At 44.7% G+C, this 20873-nt stretch overlaps 1 protein-coding gene across 1 annotated transcript in view; it reads right to left on the bottom strand.

Annotated features, from left to right (window-relative positions):
- Positions 1–9603, bottom strand: part of Daam1 (dishevelled associated activator of morphogenesis 1) — a 160529-nt gene extending 150926 nt beyond the window's left edge. The window contains 1 exon segment of the mRNA XM_021645505.2: positions 9340–9603. The gene's annotated coding sequence lies outside the window, so the exon portion shown is untranslated.
- Between the last annotated feature and the right edge of the window lie 11270 nt (positions 9604–20873).

Genomic DNA, 20873 nt, shown 5'->3' with positions numbered 1-20873 from the left:
GAAATAAAGCCTTTCTTTCCCAAGTTGTTTTAATCCCGGTGTTTATCACAGCAACAGACAGCAAACTAGAACACACACATGATAAAAAAAAAAAAAATTAAACATTTAATGTAAAGAGATATCACTGTAAAGTAAATGGCCTTATGTATGCGCCACAAGGGCATGGTGAGATCTGTGATGGTCAAAGAATAAATTATTATGTACATCATTCAATGCTTAAGAGCACTGCTGGGCTGGAGATGTAACCTGTTTAAGTGTTTCCCAGAATGCGCAAAGCCTTTGGTTTGCTCCTCAGCACTGTGTAAAGCAGGTATGGTAGTATACCCCAGTAATCCCGCATTTCTGAGGTGGAGAAAGGATGATTAGAAGTTCAAGGTTATACTTGTCTATATAGGCATTTTAGGCCAGCTTGGGATACAGGAACCAACACTGTGCAAAAAGGAAGGAAGGGAGGAAGGGAGGAAGAGAGGAAGGGAGGGAGGGAGGGAAGGAAAGAAGAAAGGAGGGAGGGAGGGGGGAGCAACACAAGCCTGTGAGGCCCAGTTGGTCTTACTCTAGCTTAAAGAGATTACCAGTGCAAACGGAATAGATTATCACTGAAAGATATTGCCTAGCTTCATCTCTTATATCCTAAGGAACTTCCCGTGGTCGAGTGCTTGGCATAAGACCAAGAGGATGGGGGTCTGGCCAGCAAGGACTAGGATCTCAGGTCCATGTCCTAGGGCAAAAGGCCAGGTAGAAACTGGAGAGGCAAATCCCACTGCTGTTATTAAACTGTTGTTACACAGTGCCTACTGCTCATAAATTACACAGACAGCTACATAAATTAGGTCATTACTCTTCCACTGATACTCCACTCCTAATAGTGTATGATTTTCACACAGGAGGGCTCCATGGGAACATGCTGTTGTGCGGATAAGGAAAAAGAGGCCAGGAAGTGTAAAGGAGTCGCTGGGACCACCCAAACCAGAACTCTTCACCAGCTGGCATTTCCTTTTCTTGTGTGTGACTGCAAAGCACAAGCAGGTACACAGACTGTACTCAAGGTATCAAACATGCATAGCTGAATTCCTGCCAGATAGAAGTCATACGTAGACATTAACTTTGAACCTGCTTGTGATTATCTGGGGGCTTGGGGCCCCTATGGATCTATCCCCGAGTATGTGCCTTGCATACTCTTTGTTGGAAGCCCTGGTATGCCTGTCTCTGAGTGTGCTCATGCTTCCTGAAGGCAGCATATCCCTGAGAATGTGCATGCTCTGTGTTAGAGGAATTCCTGACCCAAGAAGATGTTGTAAACAAAGACAATCCAGAGGGAAGCCAGTGATAAGATAAATGAAATCCACTAACTCCCAGTCCTCCCTCCACCTACTTCCCTCATCTTGTTCCATCAGAGAAACAACCTGAGCTCAAGAAGGCCTACAGTGTGAGCTGTGCTCTCAGAGGCCACTCATTTCCCTGTTCTCAACTCCCTGGACAGTTCGGGTTCGGGTTTGGGAGGAATGCCTCCCCATAAGGGCAGCGACTGTGGCTCCCCTGATACTGAAGCAGGCCTTGTAAAGACAGCCCCGTGTCCTTGAGAACAGGACTAACAAAGTACAACCCAGGTAACACAGTTATGGCCTAAGAGGTAACTGGATGGATGGATGGATGGATGGATGGATGGATGGATGGATGGGTGGGTGGATATGTATGTGTAGATAGATAGATAGATAGATAGATAGATAGATAGACAGACAGACAGACAGATAGATAGCTTGATTTTAATTGTAATCAGCCAGTGACAGAAAATGTCAGGGACAAAGCAGTGACACAGACCTGGAGCTCTATAGTTACAAGTGTTACCTAGTCACAGAATCTGAAGCCTTAACTGGGTCACAAAGTCTTTCTAGTTCAAGCTAGTCTCTATTCTTAAATTCAACAATACGAAAACAGAGCTAGAAAGGTGCTCAGCATTAAGAACGCCTGCTACTCCTGCAGAAAGACCTAAGTTGATTCCCAACATCCACATGACAGCTCCCAACCATCTGTAACTCCGGTTCCAGGGGATCTGATGCCTTCTGGACTCTAGGGGCACCTGCACACACGTGGTGCACATAAACTCATGCAAATACACATAAACAGATTAATTAGTCTTTTTAAAAATACAAAAGGACAAAAGCAGGCCTGTCCATTTAACCTTCAAAGAACACACAGCAGTTGGCCTCAGCCTCAAGCATTTGTTTAGTCTTCATCCTTCCTGACTTTTAGTTCACATGACCACTGAATGCTAAGCAATGGGGGAAGCACTCCGGGGCAAACAGACGGCTACATACAAAACAGAGACGTAACTGTGACTTTGCAGTTAATACTGGGTTAACTACAGCTGTTAATTCAATATCTAGGTTTGTTTTTTTTTTTTAAGTCTAAACAGCTGTTCATGTTCATTCGTATTACAGCATTCTCTACTTCCACCTTTACCTGCATTCCAGGGATGGAACTCAAATCTTCAGGCTTTCTGGCAAGCACTTTTTGCCCACTGAGCTATCTCACCAGTTCAGTCTTTTTAAAAATATTCCTTATGATAGTGTGTGGTAAGTTCTCAGGATTCAAGTGGGCCCTTCCCGTTACAAGCTGAAGACTCCAACTTAGCTTGTGCCTAACAGTCAACTGCTTAGTTTTGTCAAACCTAGATATTTAGAAAAACTTAGATATTTAGAAACAAATATCTAAGCTTAGACAAACGCCAACGGTCCAGCTCATCTGGCAGGTGCCACCAGCCACTGCTCCTCTTGGGTACAAATCTGCAGGAGCTTTATGGAACAACGGGGTGCAATGGGTAACTTCTACAGAGCCAGGGAGTTCAGCAGGGAAGGGAAAGCTCAGAAGTAACACCACAACACTCACTGTTCACACCTGCCATTCCTCAGGAAAGGAAAAATACAAGCTGTGGGCTCTGGCCAACTGTTAGTGAGCGGTCTCTAGTCTCTGACCCAGTTTTTGCAAGAGGACAACTAACATAATTCCTTAGCAAACCCTTGCCTCTGGCTTACAGGGTCTGTAGAAACTAAACTCTGTCAGTTCGTTTTATACTACGACCCTTTCCTTTGCCCCTGGCAGTGATACTTGTGCTCGGAATAGCTGTGATACCCTTTCTAGTCTTAGTCTCCTTTGTAGACAAAAGTATGAACACACACACACACATACACACACACCATGACTAGAGTTACAGGCACATGACTTAAAAATAAGGTGAATCTAATATAGACCTGGTCTGTACATCTCTAACAACAACAACAAAAGCATAGCCAATAGCTGGAGAGCCCATCTCTAAAAACATGAAAAATTAGGCGAATGCATCAGCCCAACAAAGCTCAAAGCCTGGGCTATCTACTTTTGGAAGCCTACATTCAAAGCGCCCATCAGATAGACAATGTTTGCCAATTGCATCACAGGTAGTTTCTTCTGAAGTGAAGAGGACAAACACCAGTTTAATGGGTGACTCTAATTGTATGTCTGGCAGGAACACAAGTAACTCCAGCTACAAAGCGGGTGCAATTTATAGAAGGAATGAGCTCAGGTTCTTGCTAAAGGAGAATGACATACTTAAGAAATATATCAAGATGAATGGGGTGGGGTGGGGGGGAAACTCTCCAAGTCCATGTCTGGCAGAGGAGTATTATGTTTCAGTAGCCTAATGGCAAACAGGCTTTGTGTTCGCATTTTCTCTTCCTGGCAATCTCTGCTATTCCAGTGCAGCTTGCCCATTATTCCCCTGCATTACCAAGTTTCTGCTTTAGTCAATTGTCTACATCAAATATTGTCAATGTTGCACAATAGAGTTCTATGCCAAAAGAGCACGTCAGGAAGTCACACCAACTACATTGGAAATGAAACTCACTTCCCTAGTTTTCCACATTTCATTCACAATGGTAGCTATGGTTTAAGAATTACAGTTGTTTACTTGGCTCCAAATTTGCTCCACTATAATGAGTCTCACTTTTGAGGCAGGGAGAGGGAAAAGGGGTTATTTTAAGGCCTAAGGATATTCAATATCAGATTGCATGTTTAACTACTGCTAAAGTTTTTATTATTTTTCTTTTCCAAAAGGGCTTTCACAGTTTCCCTTAAAAGGGAGGGAAACTGAGATGCTGGGGCCCCTCTGAACTGTTACAGTAGGCTTCTGTTGCCCTTTACTAGGTGAGAAGCCTGTTACCAGATGAAGGACTCAACCCGGTGAAAAATTATCCTCCCAAATAGAGTCTGAAACTGGACAATCTCCAAAAAGATTTAGATATAGAACACAAAAAATATTTTTTCAGGTACTGTCTATATGAAATATAACCAAAAGAAAATTCAAAAGCTTTATCATTCAAATGATAAATATGGGGTCGGAAGTGTAGTTTGGTTGGTAGAGTGGCTCTGTAGCAGGCACAAAGCCCTTGTTTCACATTTGGCATAAGCCAGGAGTAGCAGTATGCATCTACAATCAAAGCACTTGGGAGACAGAGGCAAGAGAAGCCAAAGTTCAAGCCTGTCCTCTACTGTATATATTTAAGGCCAGCCAGGGATACATGACCCTTGTCTCAAAAACTTGGGGTGGGGATGAGGCGGTGGGAACAAGACCCTTGTTGCTGTGCTCCTAAGATTCAACAAACTCAATCTATTCTTACACCATGAAAGCAAACTCCCTTGGAGATGCTCTCTTCTCTGCTCCTGGGACAGTGAGGAGGGTACCAGAAAATAAAAGGTGGGCAACACCCTTTTCTCCTGTGGGCAGAATATAGGTCACTGAGATCAACTGGCATCTCATCTTTATCCGGCTTCCTTTCAGGGGAGGACTAATGGGGGGAGGACATGGTCCCTCTACCAGCAGCCGAAGGCACAATCTACATAAAGACACTAACTTCAGAACTGATATCCCCACCTCAGCGGGTTCTGCCAACCAGACTTACTCACAAGCCACAAGCAGAACAAAAGACCGCTGAAATGGTACCTATGCAATCCTTTCAGCTCCTAAAAAAGGATGTTGTGAGTATTTAACTTCGAAATTAACTAGGAAGCTTTTTTCCATTATCGAGTTAACACCAGAACAAGTGACAGTAATTCACAATCCTTATCCCAAGAAGAGGGGAAAAGGCACTTCCATTTTGACTGGAATACCCTGTAAAGAAAACACGTCTGGCAACCTAAGTTGACAAAGTTTTGTTTTGTTGTTTTTTTTTTTTCCTTAACTATTAGAATACAGATTTAAGACGTGGAAACACAAATATATAGGATGCTAGGGAAGACCATCCTCCCAACCCCAGGAACAAGCCCTTTGGTCATTTTCTGAACCAAACACCTGAAGCTCTCAGTGGTACTGAGCTCTGTGGGAACTGCCTGTTCCTTCTGATCCAGCTGCAACTTTAAAGCGTTTTCACAGAACCTAAGATTCTCAAGCCAAAGCCATACTCTAAATATTTACAAAATGAAACCATTTCAGTCTTAATTGTGTTTTGTTTTCAGACACCTGATTTGTCCCGAGAACCCTATTACTAACACAAGAAGCAGCTTTTTAAACAAAGCAGCTCAAATAAAACTATGCACAAGCACATTCTCAACTCTCAGAACTATCCACCAAGGAGAGAAGGGCAGGATTCAAATTCCACTCAGGATGTGACCCACCATGCCTCTTCTCCATCACCCTTCAAGATGGTTCTCGCTTTCCAGGCCCACGGGAGCTGACCACTGCCTAAGAACTTTACCAATACCAGACAAACACCCTCTCCTATGGTTGGCCTGGAACCGCAGCTCCTGTTTATAGAATAACTCTGCCCCAGATGACCAGACTACTGTCTCCCAGGCACTCCAGGAGCCACTGGTAGATTGACAAAAGCATCTCGCTATCTTTGCTTTCGTCTTTCTTCTTAGTTTCCTGCCATCTGCCTTCTGAGAAAATTATCTAGGCCAAGGAGAGCACAACTAACACGGAAGTATTGAATTTAGTGTACTCAGGAATTATAACAAGAAAAACAACCTATGCAGGTGAATGTATTCCAAACGTAGTTATAAAATAACAAAATATATCATCTTTACACTCATGGAAAGAATTGTAGCAAGGTGTAAGTATTGACAAAAAAAGAAAACAAAAAAGGAATATTACAAAAAATCACATAACTATTAGGAGAAAGAATAGAGACCTCGGATTTACAATCCTCCTTAGTATCCATTTAACAAATGCTTATTAAAAGACCTGTTCCAAATTCTTGGAAGGCTGAAGAGACAAGGCAAAGAGCCTGCCTTTGACTTGCTTAGCACCAAGAAACATAGACAAGTAAGCTAATAAAGATATTTTCCTGTTGTGATACATCTTAGGACAAAAATAAATACATAAATAAATAAAAGAGCAATAATTTCTGCTACTGATGCCTCCTAGGGATGTAACCACATACTTAAGATGATGAGCATGAACCACTTGGCACAGCAACGTAAGCATTAACCTGCACGTGAGTGCACTCGCATGGACTCCTACAAACAACACCCCCCCATTTCTGAGAGACAACGCACTCAGAATAAAATATAAGCACAAGATGAGAAACAAACACCTTAGTATAATTTCATTGCCTTTTGTTCAATTAAGTTACAAATAGCTACATTCAACAAGAATCTTCAAACCACAAAATCTAAGCAACTAATTGTAACTAAAACATAAAAGTCCAGATGCTGGTATTAACAGCAGTATCAAGTGTATTATAAATTTAAAAATAGTACGTAGACGAATTTTAATTCAGAACATGGCTGTTCTGGCAAGAGATCACATCTAAAGACCTGCTAGGTCTATGTGATCCTGCTGGAATACAAACACGCCTTTAATCCAGGAAATAGAGGCAAGCAGATCTGAGTTTCAGGTAAAGAAAAGCTTAGATCCAGGCATGGTGGTACATGCCTTTAATTCCAAACAATGAAGTAAAGATAGTTTGTAGAAGGAAACACTCATGTTTCAAAGTGATGTCTAATTGAATGGCAGAAACAGTGACGAATCAGAGAAAGGTTTGACAAAATAGGATATTCCCGATTCTCATGAGAAGAGAGAATAAGGGCCATGGGGGGTGGGGAGAGGAAGAGGAAGCAAAAGCAGAAGCATTTATACCAGGACAGTAATAGAGAGATGGGTTGCAGAGAGAGAACTCAGGTGAAGACCAAATGAGCCAGAGAATGAGCCAAGAGATTAGAGGAGGTTGTGTGAGTTAGTTTGAGGCCAACCAGAGCAATTCAGAGGCCACGAGAAAAGCCAGACTGAATCAGTCAGCTGGGAGAGGAGTCTGAACTAGAACAGCTGAGTTAAACCAGGCAGCCCCAGAGCTCAAAAAGAACAGGTGAGTTTATTAAGCAGTAAGTCTCAGAGGCAGAAAATGTTCTAGGCCTAGGAGGCTAGAAGCTTCCAGGACTAGGCCCAGCTTAGTAGAAGGAGGCAGTAAGCTCTGAGACAACAAATGATACAGGTGAATAAAAGTTCCTTTTACAATAGTACTATAGCTGCATTGTCCATTTTGTAACAGTACCCCAAGGATCCTGGGTCTTGGGGCCAGCAACACCAACTGAATGCTACAATGTCAGAGCTGGGTTTAAGCCTCCTGTTATTTGGAAGAGGGGTCATTTTCAGAGTCGCAAGACTTTAAACCTAGAACCAACATTAGGAATTCTCTGAACTCACCACCCATGTCATCAGTGCAATGACAGGTCCTCCCAGAGGTAACTGTTAGCCCACATAAAGAGCAGGCCCAGGACCTAGGGCTCCTAGCTTCAGCCTCCAGAGCTTCACTGTAAAGACCTTCGGCTGGGGTTTAGATTTTATGAAAACTACTGCCATGTCTGTGCTCTCCACACTTCAACTTCGGTTATTAATAACCCTTTCATTTGTAGGTAATGGCATCTCAGGCTAATTGCTGACCAGGGAGCTGTGTAGGCCGGAGCAGAGTGACCTTGTTGAGTAAACTGCCTTCAACACTATCAACTATAATGGTGGAAAAGACACAGTTTCACTTGTTGGAGGAAAAACATCTTCCAAATTTAGTTTCCCTCAGAACAAAAGCCCCACACAATTCGTTTAGAGAGGATATATAGGCACATGGGAGGGAAAAGGGTCCAAAAACGGTGTCCACGCTATGAAGGCAAAGAGGGGGAGTCCCAGAGCTGCCAAAGGGTGAGGAAGAGGGAGCAGCTGGGCCCAGGGCAAACATTTGACCACACCCCCGGCCACGCCCTCCCAGCTGCCCGCAGAGCCACAACGAATTGAAACAGCAGTGCGAGCTGTTAAGATTCCGAAGGCAGAAGTCGCCATGGCAACCGGATTCGTCTTGCAGGCAAACTATGCTTCAATTCACTAGGTCCGGCTCGAATCTCAAGAAAACCACCAATTCAATGGGGCCAAAACGGTCACGGGCAGCATTTGCTGGGTATGTTCACCCGAGGTTGACGGTGGGGGAGAGAGACGGGAGAGCAAGACTCTATTCCTGAGCACCGTAAAACATTTTATGGGGAGGCGACAGAAGGTCCCAAACCCTGGTTGTGGGCAACGTGCAAAAAAGAAGATCGTAGAAGGGTTTGATGAATGTGAGTAAAGGAAGAAAGACGGAGAAAGGGGAAAGAAAATAAAGGACTTCAGAGTTGTCGGGCAGGGCCTCGCCTCGCTCTGGTCTCCAGTCGAAAGACAAGCCGATCACTAACAGCTGGTTTGGGGCACCTCTTGGATAAACCCGATTATCCAGCCCTCCTGCGCCCACAGCGAACCTTATCATTAGGTTAGCCACCACCCCATCACCCCCGTGGCTCCAGGGAAGGCGTTTAGCCCCCGCCCAGGTGCCCTTTGCAGGGCTCGGCAGAGCCAAGAACTGAGATGCGCCCTCCGAAGCCGGACTCGGGGAGCCCGGTCCAGCGCCCGGGAGGCGTAGCCTCCGCAATGGCAGGTTTCCCTCTTCTCTCCACACACAGTAAACTCGGACACCGCCTGGATTACAGTCACCCCTTCCGTTCTGAGCACGGCTCGGACGCGAAGGTGCCGGGGACGGCGGGGGACCGCAGCTACCGCCGTGCCCACAGATCTCACAGAGCCAGCGGCCAAAGAGCGCCGCCCGCCGCCGCAGCCCCGGCCCCGGGGAGCCTGCGGCCGGGAAGCGAGCAGCACCCGGCCGCTCCACCGCCACCGAGCGCCTCGGAGAGAGACAAGGGAGGGACCCCATCCTCGGGGACGCCTTCCTCCGGGCTCGCCGCGCTCCGCGCCGCGCTGCAGCCATTTTCCAGAGCCTAGATCGGCAGCCCGTAGCTGTCCCGGTCCCGATCCCACCCAGACCCAACCTGAAGGACGAGTTTCCTATTTACCTACCGGCCCCGGAGCTCCGGGAAGCAGGGGAAGGGCGCACCGCGAACAGCGCGAGGAACCAGCACGCCCACCCCCCACGCCGCGGTGCCGCGCCGCTGATGAATGAGCGCGGCGGGCGGGCCGGAGCGTCCCCTCACCTGAGCAGCCACTGCATGCTGGAAAGGCCGCTCTGCGTTCCCGGTACAATGGGATCCGGTTAAACAGTTCCTTTCACGGCCGCTCGTAGGTTACCAACTCGCAGGTGACATCACCCTCGCCTCGTCTGATAGGATACAATGTGGCGCCCACTGCGCAAGGACGCTCTGGCAGGGCCTTTAGGATTCTGGGAGTTGTAGTCCCGACCCCTCAGATAGACCCCGAACACCTCCTCTAGTCTCTCCCTCGAGAACTACATTTACCGAAGAGCCTCTCCGGCCCTCTGTGCCCGCCCTCTCCCCGCCCCTCCAGACCCGCCCCCTCCCCGCCCTCCAGTCGAGCGGTGCCTGTGGTGGTCGTTCCGAAGCTGGAGCAGCAAACTGCTTGGGCAAAGGCAGAGGCACCCAGCGGCCATACCCTTTGACTTGACCTCTAGGCTGTAGGATCAAGGGGCGTCCTGAACTCGCGCGCACCTCCCAGGCACTTCTCATTGACTGAGCTCTCCTGCCCCCAGCTGGGAAAGGTCCATAAAATCTTTCTCTCCCTTCCCTACTCAAAACCACTAATTTACAGGACTCCAGGGGTTCTGGGTTTAATATCCAGCCGGTATTTCCCCCTTGTCCCCAAGGATCAAACAACGCCAGCAGAGAAAAAGAGGAATCCCTTTGCACCGCGATTGATTCAGTTCACCTTTCTCCTCTCTTTTCTCCTCCCCACCTTTTGACCGAGACCGAGGGAACAAGAAGAAAGCCCGGAACAGCTTACTGGGCTGACTTGACAGAAAAACCGGCGGCTGTCAGTAATGAAAATGCAGTGTAATAGAAGACAGAGACGGTCACCACAACCCCGCGTCCGCAAGCCTGCGGCTGTAGAGAAGAATACTATCGCACAGCCATGCTTTTGTTCATCCCTGAAGAGACCTCCCGCTCTGGTGGCTTCCGACTCCTCCGAAGACAGCGTGCATATCTAGAAGTTTTAGTTAATTACACGTACACAAAATTTGAAATCTGCAACACTTCCTCCACTCTCGTCCCCCACATGTTTCCTTTCAAAAAATATACAAATTTTAAGACCTTAGACAGTGCTTTTTAAGGATTGCCCCAATCTTTACAGACACCCAAATGTGTATTCAAAGGTAAGCAAAAAGTGTGTAGTGGAATCCTGAGCCTTCTGGCAGATTTTGTGTTTAATACGAAAAAATGTACTGTGTCGTGATCTCATTCAATGAATACCAAACGTGAAAACTAACAGGGGGAGCAACTCTCCAAGTGTCCTTTTACATGAAAAAAAAAAAAAAAAAAAAGCATTCATTCAACTTCCAATGGTATTGCTGTGATCCGCTCACATGTCCACTTCCACCGGCAAAATTGAGATTTTGAGTCTCAGAAATGAAGATTAGTTTCCAACAACTCTTCACCTGATTGTTGGTGGAGTTATCACCACTTATCTTCCCTTTTCAGCTTGAAACACTAGGTTCAAGTGATATTTTTTTTTCTTGGAATTAGATTAGTATCTCAGAGGAGAGGGAAGGTGTTGTTTTGTGAACAGGGAGGTTGCTGGATTCTGATTTTCTTTTGACAAGCCTGTTCTGTACAGACCAGACCCTTTTCCTCCACCGAAGGAAGATAACTTTGTTGTTCTTCTGATCTATTCTGTCCATTTCAAATATTATCTTAAATGGAACCCAGACAACACAAATGTTCCCTTGGCCATCAGACCAAGGGCACAAGCAGTGTGCTTTAGTTAAAGAGTAGGCTTAATGTATTGCACAGTTCACTGTGGGAAAATACTCAGATAGAAACCTGACCTGGCATGATTCTAAAGGCTCCCCCAATCTTATAACTGTGGAAAGCTTTTAGGCGGAAACGTAATCAGCAAGCCTGAAATTTACTGAGTCAATAAGTTGAACTTGGAGCCTTTCTATCAGGTAAGGTTTATCCTTATAGATGAAAGCATGTTGTTAAGGCATACTCAGAGAAATGGTTTTATAGAAGAAATCACCTTCCAGCAAGCTCTCTTGATTCTCAGCAAAAAAAAAAAAAGGGGGGGGGGACCCTTGCCCAAAGAAAAAGAATCCTTTCTCTATAACAGCATTACAGGGGTGTGTCTTGTAGCTTGCTGATCTCTACATATAAAGGAACCCATGGCATGCACAATAGACTACAAAACAGGGAGGTGTGTGTGTGTGTGTGAGAGAGAGAGACAGAGCTTTCTATCAATCAAGTATCAACTTTAAATATAGATAATGGAAGGCTTGATGTTTGAAAATGGTTTTCTGTAAGTGGTGATGGATTTAAACTGATCCCTGCCCACGGTTACATTGGTAACCAAGGGAAACAAGATGGCTCTTTAGCATCAGAAATGCCGTCTGCAGACCTAAAATCACTGAGAGCTTAAACACTTCCACAATGACATAGAGGAACTCACACACACACACACACACACACACACACACACACATACACACGATTTTCACACACTCGTATATGTCAGTAGTTAATTCTTTCTATGAAGTGCAGTCTCAGAAACCATGAAAAGCACTCATTCTTTCTAGACTGATTTCTATTTTAAGCCAAAAGAGTCTTTTTACTTTTTCCCTTTTATCTTTAAACAAGTGACCCTCTCCAGGCTTTGTCTTTCAGATGAACCACACCTCAGCTGACAATCGTGGACTATTAATTAGGAACACTTGGAACCACTGAGAACAGACTGTCGCTATGGAGAGGGCAGGAGACAAAGGCATCATGGGGCATGTTGCTGATATTTCAAAATAACATCTCTAGTCTCTGGTTACAGGTTTTATTTCAGGGAGGAAATAAGACACCAACAGAGAAAAAAAAATGGACATTTATCCCCTTACATGTGTTGTCAGAAAAACAGCTTGGTCTTTCGCAGCAGTTAAGGCTGTGTGCTGAATCTGGGTTTGGGTTTGGGCCATCTTCCTGTTCTTAGCCCTCCAGCTTTGCTTATTTGTGTTACTTAGTAGGAACACTTCATGCTTTTGCATATTGGATGAGGTATGTAGAAAAGAAAGGTAAAGTTTACTCAAATGTAAGCGTAAGATCCTCCATAAAGAGTTGCTACGGGCCGTTGTTTGTTCTCCACAAGCTAATAATAAGGGGACTATTACTAAGAAAACACTTACATATCTCATTGAACACAGGGGAGTCAAATCTGTGTCTAGCTAGAGCCTTCACGCCTACCGACTAATGTTCATAGTTCTGGGAGGGACCATGCGTGCTACCAGAGGAAAAAGGTAAGCACCAACCACCTACAAAACCTTTGCTCTCCAGGGATGACCTGCCTTCGTGAGATGCTGGTACAATGGGGTTCTTCTGTAAACATTGCAGGATAATCAACCACTGTCTGATTGGATTTAAGGCCTGCACCATGAGATGGAAATCGTGCCTGACACTTCTTGGGTGGCCCCAAACCTGAAACTAGATAGGCTACGGCCCAAAGGAAAACTAAACTGTTATTATTCTGCTGAAGGAACACAGCAATAAAATGACTCCTAATAATGTTCTGCTATACCCATAAATCAGAAAACATAATATATATGCAAAAGACCAGTAAGGTTTAAAAAAAAAAAAAAGCCTAAACAAATCAATATTAGATGAAAAGTCTACAAAAGTACTATTGAATTAATTCTGTGTCCCCCATTTTCTGCTTGGTAAGCGTTCTGCCCTTAGGTGGAGTTTATATATCTAGGGAGACTCTATTAGAGACAACCACTTGCAAGCCATTGTCAGTTAGAGATAGCTTCTGGTTAGAGATGGGAGCTCCTGTCTACTTCTCCCTCTTAGTGCCTGTTTCAGTTGTTTCTCGGAGGCTTACTACCTCTGTCTGCTAAGCAAGGCCTAGTCCCAGAAGCTTCTAACCTCTGTACAATCTAACCTAGGACTAGAATGCTTTCAGCCTCTGAGACTTAACTGCTTAATAAGCTCACACTTTTCTTGTTCTTTCTGAGCTCTGGCTGGCTGTGTCTACTCAACTGTCATGGCTCAAACTCCTCTCCCAGCTGACTTATTCAAGCTGGCTTTTCTCTTGGCCTCTGAATTGCTCTACTTGGCCTCAAACTAACTCCAGCAATCTTTTCTAATGCTCTGGCTCCTTCTCATTCTACGGCTCCTTCTGTCTTCTGTTCTCTCATTCAACTCTCAAGGTAAAACTGCTTCCTCTCTCATTCTCTCGTGTTGCTCCCTTAAGAGCTTCCCTTTCCTTTCTCTCTCACGAGAGTTATCCTATTCTATCAAATCTTGTCTGATTTGTCACTTTCTCTGCCACTCAATTAGATATCACTTTCAAACATTGGTGCTTCTTTCTTCAAACTAACTTTACCTTCATTGTTTGGGATTAAAGGCCTGTACCACCAAGCCTGGACCTAAGCTTTTCTTTATCTGAAACTTGTTCTACACCCAGTAGCAGATCTCTGCTGCCTCTGTCTCTTAGATTAAAGGTGTGTTTGTATTCCAGCAGGATCACACAGACCTAGAAGGTCTTTAGAGGTGATCTCTTGCCAGAGCAGCTAAGTTCTGAATTAAAATTCCTCTGCAGCTCTGGAACCTGATTTGGTTAGGGCCTGTGAAGGCTCTGTGCATGCTACCATAGTCTCTGAGAGTTCATATGTTCTTCAGTTCTCTTTGTCTAGAAGATACTGTTTCCTTGGTATCAATCATTCTGATTTTGTGCTTTTTTTTTTGTTATTTTTTGTTTGTTTTGCTTTATTGTTTGTTGTTTTTTTTTTGTCTTTGTTTTCTAAAGAATTCATGGAGCTAGAAAAATGGGGAAGAGATGAAAGAGTAGAATCCTTGATCCGAATGTATCGTATGGAAAAAAAATTATTTTCAGCAAAAAGAAAAAAGAGGTGCTAGAAAAACATGTCTGAAACTGAGAACTATAAAAATGCCAGTTCTTACAGTCATATGCAATTTTCCATGCCAGACCTAATTTTGAAATCGTTACTAAAAGCTCATTTAAGTCAATTCTTATTCATGACAGCACGTGATTAGGAACTGTATTATATGTACACCCTCTCTTTTCTAATCCACAAGTAGGCAAAAAGAACTTACAAGGAAAAAAAGAAAAAGAGCGAGAACTCCGAAGTGGAATAGTGCTGTTCCCTGGCTCATTCTTAGATATGTAATTTCTTCTTCCATGCGGCCCAGCTGTCCTCAGTCTCACAAGGAACCTTTCCCAAGCTTCCCAGCAAAAAGAGGCACTCCTGAGCTTGGAGGCAGGAGGACGGGAGAACCTCTTGCTTCCTTCTCCTCTCCAGAGAAGCTGTGGGTGATGTTTCTGTTGGGAGTGGTACCATTTCCCTTGAGTTCTGCCTTCCTCCAGGTCACACTGGCCTGGGTTAACAATACCTTCTCCCCTTGTTCCTCTTACCTAGGAATGAAGGTGTCCCCCTCCTGCTGCTGCTAGTTTCTTGGATCCATCTGTGGCTCCCACCGTCTCTTGTCACTAGTGTAACCAGTTCTCTGTTCTATATTTGCTCTCATGTCTTAGATAAAGTTCCTTCAGAGACAGACAACAAAAACTTTCTATGAATAGTTTATGCAAAACAAAGGACTTATGTGGTGACATTTATCTGAAGGAACAGGAACCAGACTAGCTCTAGTGCCCGTGCAATGGGGGTTTTCAGACCCTTTCTAATAGCCTGTTCTTGATGCTTTTTTTGCTCTTCACGTGGAATTCCCAAGTGGAGCTGATTGCCCAGCCTCAGGGCAACTCTCCCTAGCTTCCTACACACAGACACGGTTCTTGAGGAGTAGCTCCCTAGAGCTCACTGAAGTGAGGTCATCACTTTACAACTCATGAGGCACACAGATGCCACCCCCAGCAAGAGCAGCCTGCATTTCCCAGGTCGTCTAGCTGTTTCCTGACACACGTGGTGGTGGTCCAGTACCTCATCCATAGGAAGGAGATGCTGCGGTTCAGGTGTCAGGACCTATCTCTGTGTGGCTGGGAACCTTTCCTGAAGGCCAGCAGCATTGTGGACCTCGCAGTGACTTCAGGAGGTGCTTTGTAAAGCTGGTGAATCTGTCAGAGCCTTTGGAGTAAAATGTGGTTCCTCCTGGGGGAGAGTGACTTTATAATGTACTGCGCCAACAAGTCAACATAGTCTCTGCAAAGGTACCTGGGAAAGATTCGTTTCGCTGAAAATGGAGAACCAGAAGTATGGAAGGATGGAACATCGGAGATGAAATCATACGGACAGGCAAGAGCAGTTATAGTAATATCATCAGGCACAGTAAGAGAGGAGAGAAAACAGCTTTAGCCACCCAAAACTCTATAGACCAGTCTCTGAACAGTCCCAGGACTTTTGGGAAGACACCACTCCCAAGCCCCACCCACTCCAACCCCCTGTCATGCATCTCAGCTCCCCTCTCTGTCAGCTGCTTCATATCTGGCTGACTCAGATCTGCCCTATTTAAGCCGCTGACCCCGTATGGCCGCTTGAAATTTATTAATTGACAAAAGAGACCACAGAGATGGCTCAGCGGTTAAGAGTGCAGGCTGCTTTTCCAGAGGACACCAGCACCCACATGGAGAATCATGACCCTTTGTAGACACACTTCAAAGGAAAATGGCCAATGTTTTTGTGCAGACAGTTCACACACACACACATACACACATGCACAAACACAGATGAACCCCCTACACAGACACTCACAGCTGCTTTCCATATTCAAAGGTGCTCAAGCTTATTAGGAAATATAAAAACTAAATTGGATGCTACTAAATACCATCAGCTACAAAGATATATGGGGCAAATGGACATTATAGAGGAACAAGTTTTGATATACCCCTGTACAGCTTCGAGTCCTGCTACCCAGAAATGAAGATTGAAAATTAACATGTGACATTCACATGAAAACTGTGATGGACTTTCAAGTTGAATGAAAGGCTATGTAGTATGATTGCACTTATATAAAATAATATAAAGAAGTAAACCTGACTTCAGGTGACGGATAGCAGAGGGTGTAGAGGAGGTCTTGGAGGTGCTGACACTTTCCAAGTATTTCTGTTTAAGTGCTGTTTACAGGTTGTAATAACTCCTTATGCTATACTATATAGTTAGGGCTTATTTACATTCATGTGTGTACCTTATATGAAAATAAAATAGCATATAAATTAAAACTTATCCAGATTCCATTGAGACTATTCCCTCAAGAAATTGCTTTATGGACATTCTAGATATAATGGCATTCCTGTAATCCTAGGCCTTGAGAGATTCAATCAGGAGAATTACAATGTCAAAGCCTATCTAAGATAAAGCAAGACCTTGTCAAGGAGAGGAAGGAAGAGGGAATTGGGAGAGGCCTTGGGGGTAGGATGAGGTTGATAAAGGTGTGAGGGAAACAAAGAGGGGCAAGAGGAGGAGGAGAAAGAGAACAAGAAGAAAATGACTTCAGGGATACAAGGCCTGTGCAGCGCACAGGAGAACCGGTAAGTCTTACCACTGGGAAAAAGAAGGCCCACATTCCAGGCAAGGTGAGAGACCATCTTGGAATCTACTGGTCTTCCATGTAGAGGAATGACTTCACAAGGCTCTTGATCCTCACTGTCATCCTCTTTGCTGCAGAAGTTTGGCCACTCAGGAACAATGTCCCTCAGATGACACTGGCCTAATGGTACCTCAGCCAGGAAATAGCCAAGTAGACAAATGGAATCCTTGTGCTGTACCTTTCAAAAACCAGAGCCTATGATACTCTGTGACTTCCACAGGACATGCTCTGGCAGCCACTGAGGATTCACTCAGGTGGCACTTCCCCCCTCCTCAACTGGATGCCACTGGTTCTGGGTCATTCAGAATCCACTCTCTTGCATTGCCTGTGTCGTGGCTCTGTACACAGTTCCTACGTCTCCGCAGAAGACCATCTGTTCTTGTCCCGGGGAAGACCAGTACTACCTAAGCTTTAAGATCATCCATAAGCCTACAAATCAGGGAGACATAGGTCTTCTCATCCCTTTCATTGATTTAACATAATTAGCTCTTAACCCTTACCTAGTATCTTCATATGTGAAGGGCATCACTTAAAAAAAAAAGCCATTTCTTATCAAATGAACTATTTTTAACTTTTGGACATTATCAATACTTTTGTTATACGACATACATCAACGTTTTAATCTTTGTTTTTTAAGTTAGGGTCTCAGGTAGCATGGGTAGCCTTGAGCTCAATATATAGTCAAAGATGACCTTGAACTCTTGATCTTCCTGCTGCCACCTCCTAAATGCAGGGATCACATCATGCTATGATTATATCCTCTGAAGTGGAAATACAGAGCGAAATATTTCCATGTAGAAATCTGTCACCCAAATATGCAGATTTTTGCTATATTCCATAGAGATGTTATGGTTGATATACTCTGGCATACTTTTTAAATCAATTTTATTAATGTTTCTAACACCTCTGCCTCCTTTCTCCACCCCAATCCCTTTCAACACCCCAATACTGGGTAGGAGAGAAAGGAGGTTAGTGGGGAAAAGGGGCATAGTTCTCTTGAGCTACTTCCTGCTGGCAGGGTTGGTGGGATCCCTTAGGGCAAGTCCAATCCTCCTTTCAGGAATTCTCCAACTTCTTGTCAAACTGCATCAACAGCAATCAGGAGCAGCGGGGACACACACACACACACACACACACACACACACACACACACACACACCACCAGCCTTCTTTCTCAGAGCTCCCTTTCTCTCTGGGCTCTGGCCTTTCTTCCCTCCCCAGGGTCCTCGCTTAAACCCTCTGCAGCTGGCAAAGGAGCCTGCACCAGGCAAGTAGTTTGCTGCTGTGGACACTCTGAATCAGTCCCGTATCCTACACCTGGGATCAAAACAAAAACATGTTTCCATCCACAACAATACTCTATTGCCTCACATATAGGTTTGGTGTCCTCTCGGGGAGAATTTTGAATCATGTCCCAGAAGCGACACAGAGACAAATTATAATGTAAATGAGTGTAATGAGAGAATAGTCAGGAAGGACTAGATATCCAGGAGAAATGGAAGAACTCCTTATGCTGACTAGGTCCCTGGGCCTTTTGGCTGGGGTGGGTGTACCAGTCTGCTGTGGCAGGGCAACAAAGCACCATGAGATGTTATAGCCACACACAGCCAACTCCTAGCTACAAACCGGTTCTCCTGAAGGCTGTGAGAAAAGGCAAAGGGCCTTGGTTTACTGGTGGCCATATCTTTATTTATCTTCCCTACACAAGTGTGTCTGTCTCCGTGTCCAAGTTCACCGCTTCTGTAAAGACTCTAGTTATATTTATTTACTTGAACTTGACTACCTTTATTACTCAAGATAAGGTCATTCTAAGATCTGGGGCAGGATTTAACCTCTAACACCCTGTAAATGTCCATCACAATGGTATAATCACACAGACTTAACAGCTGAAGAGTCTTATCAGGAAGTAGGAAGAGTCTTATCAGGAAGTACGGTACAATCGAAAATCAGAAGACAGCCACCTGAAACTCTCTATAAATAACATCAGCAGAAAACGCACAGTGCCCCCAGATGGAATCTGGAAGCCGACTATGAAGAGTTGATAGGTGGAGGTCTTCCCTTCAGAAACACAACCCTGCCACCCTTGGTCAGAAGTCCTCCAGATGAAGCTCAACTGGGCTTCCCGCGGTGAAAAAGTCCCTGGCTGTACATTTTAAACAAACCATTCTAAGTTAGCTTTCAAAACATCCCCTGCCAAGGGTGTCATACAGTTTTCATTTTCTTTTTCTCTTTAAGCATCTAGTCTCAGCATGGGCTCCTTAACCCTAACATGGGCAGTCTGTGTGAGGCAGAACTTAGCATACAAGTTAAAGATGGGCTGAGCTTTCGGAGGAGAGAAAGAATTCTGTTTACTTCTGTTTTGGTTGTTGTAATTCTCTTTGCTGGGAATTATCCTGGCAGATGGGATTCAGCTTTGTGCAGAAATATTGCCGTGTGTAGGATTTGTGTGAGACCCATGTTTCACAGCGGGTTACACTAGCATTTAGGCACTGGATTTGAAGATTAGGGGGCGACTTTAGTCCTGTTCTACATGAGAACCCGATGATGGGGAATTTCTCATGGAAAAGCCACACTTTAATACAATATGTCACAGCATATTATCATCGTGAGAGTATTTTCTCTTCACCAAACTGTGATTGTAACCTTTTCTCCTGGGATTGTCTATGCCCTCTCCCTGTGTCTCAAGCTCCTAAAATAATATTTTGGGTTGTCAGGAGACTAGCCATCCAGAGAAAGAGGAAGGGGCGGGTATTGGAATGCTTTATTCTGGCTCTGCCTGCCTGCCTCGGGCAGGTTTTCTTCTCTGGGATTTATGTTATTGTTTTAGAAAAGTACACTCATTTAAATCTAAACATGGTTAAATCAAGCAAAATACAACCTCATTACTTTTCACACACGTGAAACAATGATTCAGAATAACAGGGTCACCTCCCTCTTGACTTCTGCGTGTACATTAACCACATCTGAAGCTGTGCTACCTTTGGCAACGAGCCCACCAGCATTTGAGAGTCTGGTAGCTCTGAGAAAGGCCAACACTAGGGTGGGAATTTCCCAAGAAAACCCAGATGGTTCGAAGATGAGCACAGGGTTTTAAAGAGAGTTTGGTTGTGTCCTGGATAATGACTGCTTCTCTACAGCCATCATTTCAGGAAGCCTTTGTTTGTTTGTTTGTTTGTTTTTTCCAAGACAGGGTTTCTCTGTGTAGCCTTGGCTGTCCTGTAGAACAGCTTTCTCTGTAGACCGAGATAGCCTCCAACTCACAGAGAGCTGCCTGCCTCTGCCTCCTGAGTGCCTGAGCCACCCCCACCCAGCTTCAGAACGTCTTTTTCTAGCACAGGTTCCCACGTAATGTGCTTTTAAGAGAATCTCTTGCTTAAGGCACATTTGTGTGTAGACCACTGGCTTTTCGTGCTGCTGGCCCATGAAGAGCTGTTGTCAAATTTCAGAAGTTTGTGACGCAGTTGCTAAGGAAAATCAAAATTAAAGCAAATAGCCAAGTGGTAACTGCCTGTTATCCTAGTACTGAAGAGGCAGAGGCAAGAAGGTTGAAAGTTTGAAGCCAGCTTGTACTAAATAGTAAGACCGTGTCTTAAACAGAAATCAGAAAAGGGAAGCGAAATCTCTTTGGTAGGATGTTTGCGTGGGCCCTGGATTAAATCCCCATCTTCACAGCGGTGATAACAGCCAGGGAGAATGCTTGTTTAGTAAAGTGATTGTCTTGTTTTCTAGTCTGCTTTCCATTGCTGTGATAACGTGACTGAAAGCAGCTTGGGAAGGAAAGGGTTTATTTCATTTTGCAAATAACAGTTCTTTATTTAGAGAAGCTAAGGCGGGAACCTGGAGCAGAACCACGGAGGACCATTACTCATTGTTAGGTTCCTGTC

Source organism: Meriones unguiculatus, chromosome 7 (assembly GCF_030254825.1).
Source record: "Meriones unguiculatus strain TT.TT164.6M chromosome 7, Bangor_MerUng_6.1, whole genome shotgun sequence".
Lineage (NCBI taxonomy): Eukaryota > Metazoa > Chordata > Mammalia > Rodentia > Muridae > Meriones > Meriones unguiculatus.
This window is presented reverse-complemented; position numbering and strand designations above follow the sequence as displayed.